Genomic DNA, 11,217 nt, shown 5'->3' with positions numbered 1-11,217 from the left:
TTAAAAGAAAAGAGTCATAATGTGCACTGTCTAAGGCTGCAAAATGTATATATCCGCCACTGTGCCCTTAGAACATTTCGCTTAATTTTTAATGACGCATACTGTATGACTTAAATTATTCGTAATATTTTAGCCAGTAAACATTATTATCTTAATAATTGCTCAAGAACGTTCGAAATCGAATTTTTCTTGAAGACAATAAATTTACAAAAGAAAAATTTCTGAAAAATAAAAACAGGCCTGGAATGAGTTTAACTATTATATTTTCATTTTTTATTACAACTAGCCAATTTCGGCGACCAGCTGGTTTGCCGGGAATTGAAATTAATCTTATTCATGGCTCCCTCAAAACGTATTTCTAAACATCAAATTATGACAGACATAACGGCATATCGCTTTAACAGTCTTTTCACCTATTCTGTTTATTGTGTATATGACCTTTTTTAATACGGTTAGGTACCATGACATCTTGATGCAATTAGAAGCATAATTATATGTTAATCTATTTTTTAATTGCATGTTGTTTTCCACTTTAGTTGAATACTCTCGGTACTGATTTTCTATTCCTATTACACATGCAAACTGCCAGAAAATATAACTGGGAAACCGATTTTAAACTGAATATTATTGATTATTGGACAGACTTACGATTAATGTCCGTTCGCCAAAGATAAATTTTGATTAAGATCAAAGTACGATTTCTCGCTAATCACATCTTTTACATTGCCATTTCCTCGTATTATTCATAAGAAAATAGTTTTAAAAATGTTCAATTAAATGTTTAACAGTCTTACTACAAACCCATTTTCAAATTCAGTAGTAATTGATTTAAATTTATTTAGCAATTAAATGCACCAGGACGGCGTTCTTAGATTATTAATTATACTGTGGGTCTTTGCTTATTCAAGGTTAGAATGACATGTTACATGCCAAGCCAATAATAATCTAACGAAGAAGAAACATTCCCTTCCCTTTTTTTTACAAAAGATTTTTGAACTCCTAAAAAAACTGTTTCTGTTTTCAAAATTTCTGTTTTTACAAAAAAAAAAAAAAAAAAAAAAAAAAGATTATAAAAATAGAAAGCCGGTTGGTCGGATTTTGTGTTTACTTTTTTAAGTTTTTCCAGAAACTTATTATATGTTAAGGCATATCTTAAAATTCAGTAAATCACGTTAGGTATTTAGAATATATTGATTATAAGTATATCGATTTTTTTAACAATCATTAGAAACAATATTAGGATTATAAGCGTGTAAAAAAATTCGTAAAAAAATACAAACAAATTAGATTTAAAAAAATCATTTCACAACAAATATAAAAATTCTTCGAAATGCTTTAATTTACCATTTCGAATATCTGTTTGCCAATTACACATATCAATGTCTATTTATATAAACAATATTGCAATTGTTCTTTAATATAAACGAATATCTAATAAAAATATTACATCCAATCAAATACAAAAATTTTGCTAAAATATCCATATTCATTCATATATGAAAGTATCTATTGTCGTACTTTTCTATTTTTTTTTACTCTATTTTCATAAAAATAATGAACAAACAGTTAAAATTTATTCGTTTGCTTTTAAATTTCATATGCATTACCGTGCTGACATGTTTTGTGGTAATTTTGATTGTTTTTGGTTGGCTAGAGCACTTTTAAAACTTATTTCATACTGAAACTTACGAACGACATTCTTTAAAAGTAAATAAAAAGATAAAATGTAAGAAAGGATAAAATATAAAAGCATCCGAAATTGAAAAAAAAAAAAAACATACACACCACCTTAAATTGCGTTTAAAATAAAATCACGTAGCAGCTGCTAATGAGAATTCTGGTGACTAAATTTTTGCTTCTTTGAAATGTCAAGCTAACTGTTAAAAGAAGAGAAAAAAATCAATTAAGAGAATGTAATTCCAGCCTGAAATTCGTATTATCAACTCACTTTTCGAAACGCTCCTTCAAAACTAATAAAAAAACAATCATTTTCAATACCACACCATAAAAACACCTGAATTTGACGGGAAAGAAAAGAAATTACATCTTCGAAATTTGATATTTGCTGTTCAGCCTACACAATCCCGGGAAAAATTGAGAATTACACAGAACCTTATTCTAATTGGCTGCAATTTTCCGTCGGTATGACGTAAAAGGGTTACCTTGGCAACCAATATCAGCTTTGTTAGCGGGGATAGCATACAGTAAAAATCATGCATTTTCTACAGGGAAATCTGACATAGCATTAATACAGGTAAAAAAAAAGGATAGGAGGAAATACATCTAACTGGCTGAAGTTAGGTCTAGAATTTTATGCAAAACACAACATCTTTGTTCACCATTTTCATCGATGTTTGAAAAATATTCAAATTTAAACAATCGCACAATGAATATTTATGCAAAAAAGAGAATGTATGCATAAAATAATGAAGTTTTCATCTACAATGTCTATATTTAGCATCTATGTTCGTTTGTTTAGGAAAGATTGGAAGAAATTATAGAAAAACTTTAAATAATGCATGCATATAAGAACTAATATTTGAGTTAATATACATGCATAAAGATTTCTTTCAGTTTGAAACAACATTGATTGATTTGAAACATTATTGATTTTTTAAAAAAATGATTATTAGATTGAAAAAATATTCGAGCAGGGTTTTCAGTCTTTTAGATTCAACTAAATTTTTAATCTTTTAAATGTTTTTAAATCTAAATCTTTCTTTTTATTTTGGAATATTTTCAATACTCTATTAGCTACTTTTAATGTCTAACTAGTTTTTTCAGAATATTGGTTCCCCTGTCTATTAAATTATTAATATGGGATGCATTTATTGAGAAATTTGCAAGATTGTTTGATGAAACCAGTCTACTACAAATTATTGTGCTTGTAAATTAAAAAAAATATATATATTGTGGTTAAAATACATAGTCCATTATTTTTTAGAATATGATCTATTGTTTCATATATTTTATGAAAATATATTCTATATATTCCATAAAATAATCGATAATATATACTTTAATGATAATATATACAGAGTGTTGCAAAAAAAGGGAAAAAGCATTTATTTACCTAAATATTCCATTTAGGCATATACTTCCAGTTACCAAATTTCCTTAAATAATGCGGGAAATTGTAAGAAAAAATCTTTGACTTCTGCAAAGTAGTAAAAAAGCTTTAAAAAATTAAATTTTTATACGCCCTTCATAGTAGAAAAATATTAATTAGTAAAATGTTTACATTCACTTATGCAAATACAAAGTTCCACTCTTCTATCTATAAAATATGGAGAAATATGTACATTTGTAAATCTAGAGTATGTAATAATAAATTTTAGATTAAAAAAGATTTATTTCCGAATTGTAAATTTATTCATTAAAAAAGCAGTTATAGGTAAACATTTATCTAGTAGTACATCATTCAAACATCATAACTTCAAAGAAATTTTAAATCGCACGTAATTTTGTTCACTCTGTTCCGTCGACAGTAGTGAGGTCGAGTATATAAATGAGGGAAGAAAAACTTGAGAACCTGAACATTTAAAATATCTGAGAGAAGTACAAAAATACCGAACAAGAAAATAAAATTCCTTGCTTGCACTTGTGTTCTTTCTAAATGAATGACATATTCCTTGACAAGAAACGCATGTACTTATTGATAATTTTCGCTGTGTATAATTGTAACGTCGGTATAGTTAAAGAAAAATACAATCGTCGTTTCCGAATTCCCGGCATCCTTCTAGGAAGTGCGTTTACAGAACGGGTTAGTGTTGCTTCAAACGGGACGTTAATATATAACTAAACTAAACTAAACTACAGAACGGGTTGGCGATTTCAAACCACATAATCTTTACTTTCTAAGAGAGAAATGGGGAGGATGAGGCATTATATATGTAGAAAAAATTGACATTTTGGCTTATTTTTCAAATTACTCTCTTGCTATTGTACGAAAAATCAGTCCAGAACTCAGCATTCCAAAAATGATAGAATACAGACTTTTTCAACTTAATATCTGGCATCCATGCAGCATTCTTGGAATCTATGGACTGATACAATAATTACTCGAACAACTAATCGATTGATATGTAGAATTTCCCAATTGGGTCCTATCTTACGTAAAATAAAATCTTTTTTTGAAAAATACAATTCGTGAAAACGAGTATTCGAGATAGAAATATTAATCTTCAAAACTATAACTTTTGGAATGATAAAAATAATATTTTTTCTTTAAGAAGTTCATCATCAGTTTTCTATAATTATGTGGCGGGGCATTTTCAGAAGCAATTTGATTGATTTTTCTATTTTTTACAATAGTAATTCTGAACTGTGATAGATATATTCAGTAAGTTTTATATTCAATATACCTAAATCAAGATTGAATTGGATTTGGCAAAGCATGTTCTGTACATCTTTCCAACAAATTAAAAAAAAATTCTGTATTTAAGTCTCCTATGATGAACTCGATGGCATCTGTGCAAGTATTGTTAAAAGAAAGGGATTTTTGTATAGTTCCCGAATATGTTAATTTTGAGCAAGTTTTTAAGCATTTCTTTAATATATTATCGGACCAATTTCTAGAGCGCGAAAGTTAATAAATGCCGTATTATTTTCTTGTTCTATCCTTTAAATAATCGCTCTTGATATGTATATTATCCTTGAAAAATTACAATGAAAGTCTCGTTCAAATACCGGTCAGAGGTAAGGAAAAATGTTTTAATCTTTAAATTTGTCTTTCAATAACTCAACAAATTTTATAGAATGAAACTTTGTGTCTTTATAGATGAGTATGAGAAAAACATTTTACTTTCTAATAATTTTTGCTATGGGGGCGTATAAAAATTTAACTTTTCAAAACTTTTTATTATTTTCTTTTACTAAAACCAAAATGGGAGGCAATTTTTTTCTTTTTTACTATGAAAATTAAAAACTTGTTCAAATTCTATAGGGAGATCAAAGACTATGAATAAATTATTTGACAAATATTAGGTTAACCGATCCTTCTTATTATGTTCATATACATCATCATCACTTCAACATGGACGTACTATTTCTTAATTACCAAAATTATTTTCCATTATATTGGACGGGCATGGAACAGTATAACAGATCCATCTTGAGCATCCAGCAAATGGGATGAAATATCTCCTTTCCATTCTTTAAACTGAAATATGCACACTGAGCACAAAAGTAGACTGCCATTAAAATGATATTTACAGATTCTTCAAAACACTGTATACTAAAAGATAGTTTTTTGCTTTAAAACTATTGCCTTAATTCCTCTATACTAATATGAAAAACTTTGGTAGGATCTCAAAGTTGACTTGATTCTTCCAATTCCATAAAAATAATAATAATGATAATAATAATAAAAAATACTTTTTTCTATAAAGCTGTAAGTGTTCCTTTTCTGCTTTTCTATTATATAACTAGCACAATAAAGCAAAAAAAAAAAAAAAACAATTTAACATTTGCTATGAATAATTTCTCTCAATAATAGCAAGCTAAAACTGAAAAATATTTACTTTTAAAAATCAGAATTATATACAAATTTGTAATACTGAAATAACAAAAGTATTGATAAGTTTAGGCAAGAGATGACTAAGTAGAAGGTGAATGAATGTTGGAGGAAGAAGGGGTAGAAAGAATGTATTAATGGGTTATGATATTGTTACGAATCTGTGATGCGGCTTTCCAGCATAGTTGGTTCCATGGGAGGTCCCAGAGCTTGGCGACAAACTTGGCGACCATTTGGCGACTTTGGCGCCAAAATAGTTTATACCCGAAACATCGAGAATTTTCCCGATCCATCCAGTAGGAACGGAGATACGCCTCGAACGTTCCTGATTGGTTGAGAGGCTTCTAGCCCCTCCTCCTGAGACCTATAAAAGGAAGCACCCGCAGCTGCCGGGCAGTGGTGAATTGAGGAGAAGTCGGAAGCGACAGAGCAGAGTAGTAGTGAACCAGAGTCGTCGTCGTGAATTGAGTGGTGGTGAATCGGTGGTGAATTGAGTCGTGGACCAGTGGACTCGAAGAGTAGTCGGAAGCGACGGTGAAGAACTCGTCTTCCAGGGACTAGCGGAGCAGCGACGGAGTAGAGCTACTGTGTATGCTGCACGTCTCGGCTGAAGATAATCGTCTTCTGTGATGTATATAGTTGTCGTCTTTGTGCTGTCCTGTGTGTCTTCGTGTAAATAAACATCGTTGTTTTATTTTCTACTGCCACCTGCTGATTGAGTTTTCTCCACACCATGTAACTCCCACTATCCAAACGAACCCCCGGAAATTTCGTAACAATATGCTTTTCTTTTCTTTGATTTTACTTTTGTGTTTAACAATCTACCAGTTCAGTGGAAAATCTTACATAAATTTTAATTCATTTTTTCCTTGGATAAAATTTATTAACTTATTTAAAATTTATAAATATATTTAATAAATTTACAAATAAAATTACATGACCGTTAAATATATAAAATAAAGCTTTTTAATTATTTCCCCAGTCAAAAATATACAAAAGCCAATGAAAATCCTTGTTTTCCAGATAATACTTTCATTGGAGCCATGTGATTGGTTTGCATTAAGAATGTTTATAACATATAATACATTTTTGTAAAAAATATTTATTATTATTTTATCAAAAGCATATTTCAATTTCCTCTCACAATATTCTTTTTCTTATTCAAAGAGAATTTGCACATAAATTAAAAAATTCAATGAATGAGAAGTTGATGTTAAATATGCACATAGAAATGATCAAATAATGTTAGCTTACCTCCAAGCCAAGCCACATAATTCTCCTTTGCAGGAGGATTATGTATCTTAATTTCCTTCAGTTTCGAAGAGTATCTAGGATCATCCAAGAGCCTCTTAATTTCAGTGAGCAGGGTGTGCTTAAAACCTGTAAGCATGGCTGTACCACCCATTATTATAACATTGTTGACCAATTCCTTTCGTGTATCTATCTATAGGACACTGCAAAAATAAGAGACTATAAACAAAAATGATACATTTTATTTTTTGGTTGTGATCTTGTTGGTATCTATTGTGATCACTGAGGAAATTTAGTTGGCGCAAGTATAAATCTGTCGTAGTCACAAAGTCCTCCATGTCGAGAGTAATACCATTGGGGGTACTGATTCAGAGGGGATCTTTCTCTGTTTCAGGTTTAAATTTCGATCTGTGGATGAGTGAATGAAATGCATGAATGAAGTCCGCCCCTTAAAAAGGTTTTCTTACGCGTGAGTAGCTAAGATGTACTCTTGGCCCTAGATGGTGCTACTGAAAAACAAGAGAGGCTATCTCGGTTTAAAATCGCTGACTTCGTCAGCAGGCTTGTTTATGACAAGTGCCATTAGAAACAACCACATTTTTCTTATAGTAACTTTTTGAAAATATAGAATTTTATTCAATCATTTTAACATATTTTAATATGTATATATTATGAGAAACTAATGGAAGTGGTCATCTCGAAACTTGTAATAAAAGAGTTAATTTTCTTCCCCGCTTTAATTTGTGAACTTTAAGCAAAGCCGTGAGCGGCAGGTGGGCTCAGATTCTTATTTTCATTCGCGAGAGTTGTATGCTTCATATAATGGTAAAGAAAACTGATACTTGTGTATTAACTACATACCATTTCGAACAATAGTAACGAAAGATGGATCTTTGGCGGGAAGCTATTGCGAACTATACTGAATCTATTGTGATCATTGAGGAAATGTTGAGGGCTGTTAATACACAAGTACCAGAAAATCGAGTATGCATTTTGGATCCCTTTATCTAACCAACTGAAACCAGACTTCGACAAGGAGCTGTAACTATAATCACAATATTATATACCAAATTTGGTTTAATTAAGTCCTTGCATGTGCTTTAAGCTATCGTGTTAGCATGCATGAGAAAGTACAGACCGATAAATCACCAACTTGACAGATTTCGTTCCAGATTTTATTTAGATATCTGAAATCATTAAGCTGTAAACCGAATTTCATCTGTCTTATTTATTACATTTTCAATTATCGTATTCACTTGTACTTGGACAGACAGTCTTCCTCCGAATGGATTTCGTTCAAAATTTGACAGAAATCTAATAATTTTGGTGTAAATATATACCAAATTTCATCTTTTTTTTTTGAGTTATCATATTCATATACAGATAGAAATAATTTTAAAAATGTGTTATAAGGGTTCAGGGAGCTCTGTACAGGAGAATTTACCAAATTCGCGAGTTTGAATTTTTTAACGATTGCAATGTTTTCTCTTTGTATACGAGAAAATAAAAAAATGATTAATCTAATAAAATTTGTGGGAACTTCACCATAATTATTAGTAAATTATTTCTTTATTTACAAATAAAAGTGTTTAATTATTATGGTAGATTATAAGATCATTATTAAATCATATAATAAAATATAGCCAATTAAGTGTATAATTAATATTGCGATATATTATAAATAACTAATTAATAATTATTTAAGTTTATTTAATAATGATTTTAATATTTCAAACCCACAATATAGCTCTAAAAATTTATAATTCATATAATTTGTATCGCTTACAAATTTATCTATTTAAAAACTAATATTTATTATTGATCCGAATATCTTTCCCTCCAAATCAGCCTAATTGTCCTAGGCAGCTAACGAGTACGGAAATTTGCTTCTGGTATTAGCTAATAAGTGCAGTTACTTTTAAGACTCTGAAGATATCATTCAATTGTAAATTACTATATATATTTTCTAACTGGAATGTTACTAAAAATTCTCAAATGCTATAATCAGTGTTGCGAATCGGAATGCGCGGGATAGAACCTCCGACTTTGTGGTTCGCAGTCCAGTAACATGACCATAATACAAAAGCAATTGCTCGGGTAGCGTAGCTGTTAACTGACTTATAAGCTATTCACTACAGTCTCTCCCTCCAGTGAGGCGAACGTTATGGCTGTTGAGTGGTGATGTATTAGCTATTGATTCTAATGCGCCTGTACCCATTTGAGTAGCGCCAAGCGTTATGACGAGAGCGTGTGTGGTTGCTGTTGCTGCGTCAAGTGAGTTTGACGACTTCGTGTTGCTGCGTCAAGTGGATCTGACGACTTTGGCTTGCTGTGGGTAGATGGCGCCACAACAGCTGTACGAAGGTTGAAGGTTCATCGCCCCAGGTCATCAATGTTGCGAATTGGAATGTGCGGGGATAGAACCTCAGACCTTGTGGTTCGCAGTCCAGTAACATGACCATGATACAAAACCAATTGCTCGGGTAGCATAGCTGTTAACTGGCTTATAAGCTATTCACTACATCAGTTAACTTTGTATTATTGAACGACTACTGGAATGGCTTTCTCAAACATTTCTCGGTACTGTAATAAATTTGTCATGCCAGAGAACGCTTTACATAGTACTGGCGTACAACAATTTCTAAATATTATATTTTGGCGTGAATTTAGCATTTTGACTGAATCAATCGTGTCATCCTTGGCGAGTCATTTGGCGATTAATCCTGGAATGCGGTTAATAATATCCGAAAATCGAATTTGTGTTTTAGACGTATTTTTCTCAACCGATTAAAACAAAAATTTGACACAAAACTGCACTTGCAGTGACAAATTCTCACATAAAATTGGATATATTTAAATCAATGCTTTTCTGAACTATCGGATTTACTTATTTCTGAAAGTACCTACAGACCGGAAGACAGTCAAACCTGTAGTTGGATTTGGCTTAAAATTTGACAAGTATCTAACTATAGATGTTAAATGTATTATCTATCCAGTTCCCTTCGTTTTGTAGTTTTCGTGTTAACTTATATTCGAACAGTCGGATATTCTCTGAACAGATTTTATTCGAAATTTGATGGAAATATGGAAATTTTATGTAAAGACCATATACCAGATTTCATTCGCCTAGCTCAAATCGTATTTGAATTAGAATAGTGAGAGACAGATAGACATTTTTCAAAAGTGTGTTTTTTGAATTTATTATAGAGGTCTAAAACATGAAGATTCGTCAAAATTTCGAGTTCAAATTTTTTTGACTATTACCATACTTTTTACTATATGAGAAAATAAAAAGGCTGATCGATAACTTTATTTGCTTTTGGAAAACTTAAATACTACCTTTTTAAAGTGAGCAATACTTAAGAAAATTCTCTTTTGCAAGGGAAAAATCTCAAAGAAAACAGAGGGAAATGACCTGCGCAACCTGAAACACATGCGTCTTGATCGATGTCAGACCTGTAGGCTCCTGCATCTCAATGCCCCACACATCATCATTAAGGCCATTACTGATAAGTGAGCATTTGTCATTCTCGTCTTTTTTAGCGCCAAAACTGGTGAATTCTCAAGCCTCTGGGGAGAAAGGCAACAGCTGAAAGATTTCTTCAGATATTTCAATAACAATGTCACAGATTTCTGATAGATACTCATTGTCCAATAATGAATTAATCAGCCTTGCATGTTACTTCATTACTGGAAAAATAGTTATGAAAATTTTATAAGAAAAATGCTGACATTTTATGCAAGAGAAAAAAACACAAAATCAATCCGAAATACATTTTTTTAGGCCTTAAACAAATACACATGCACATATAAAAATTTAAACAATTTTCCAGAATGACTAAAAGATGGACTGAATTCTTAAACCTTTTTAGCATTGCTTGCTTATAAACTTTTTTTTATAAAAATCTTTCATAAATATCTAATGTGTTTCTATCTTTTTTCTAAATACCTAATGCTCATGGAAATTTAAGAATGTGCATTTTTAAATGTGGAAAAAGAAAAATCATAAAACCACCAAAAATCAGAACTAGATACATTTTTCAGGCATTAAACACATTGCACAAAAATTTTAATAACGTTCCAGAAGTATTGAAATATACTTGTAATTCTTCAACCATTTGAGCATTTCTTGCTTATAAACTTTTTTTTACAAACATCTTTTATATAAGTCTAATGCTTTTCTAAATACCCAATGCTCATGAAAACTTAAGAATGTGTATTTTTGAAAGAGGAAAAAGAATACTGATTAAAAAAGAAACCCTCGTAAATTTTTTTTCAGAGAGTAGATTGTTGTGAAGAGAGATTGTAGAGAGTAGAAAACTGAATGCATATTTTTAAAAGAGGAAATAGAATAATGATTTAAAAAAAATCCCTAGTAAACTGTTTTTTCGGAGAGTTGATTGTTATCCAAATTATTACCAAAAGATCACGAGTGTTCCTGAAATTCTTGA

Source organism: Argiope bruennichi, chromosome 6, assembly GCF_947563725.1.
Source record: "Argiope bruennichi chromosome 6, qqArgBrue1.1, whole genome shotgun sequence".
NCBI classification, from domain to species: domain Eukaryota; kingdom Metazoa; phylum Arthropoda; class Arachnida; order Araneae; family Araneidae; genus Argiope; species Argiope bruennichi.
This window is presented reverse-complemented; position numbering follows the sequence as displayed.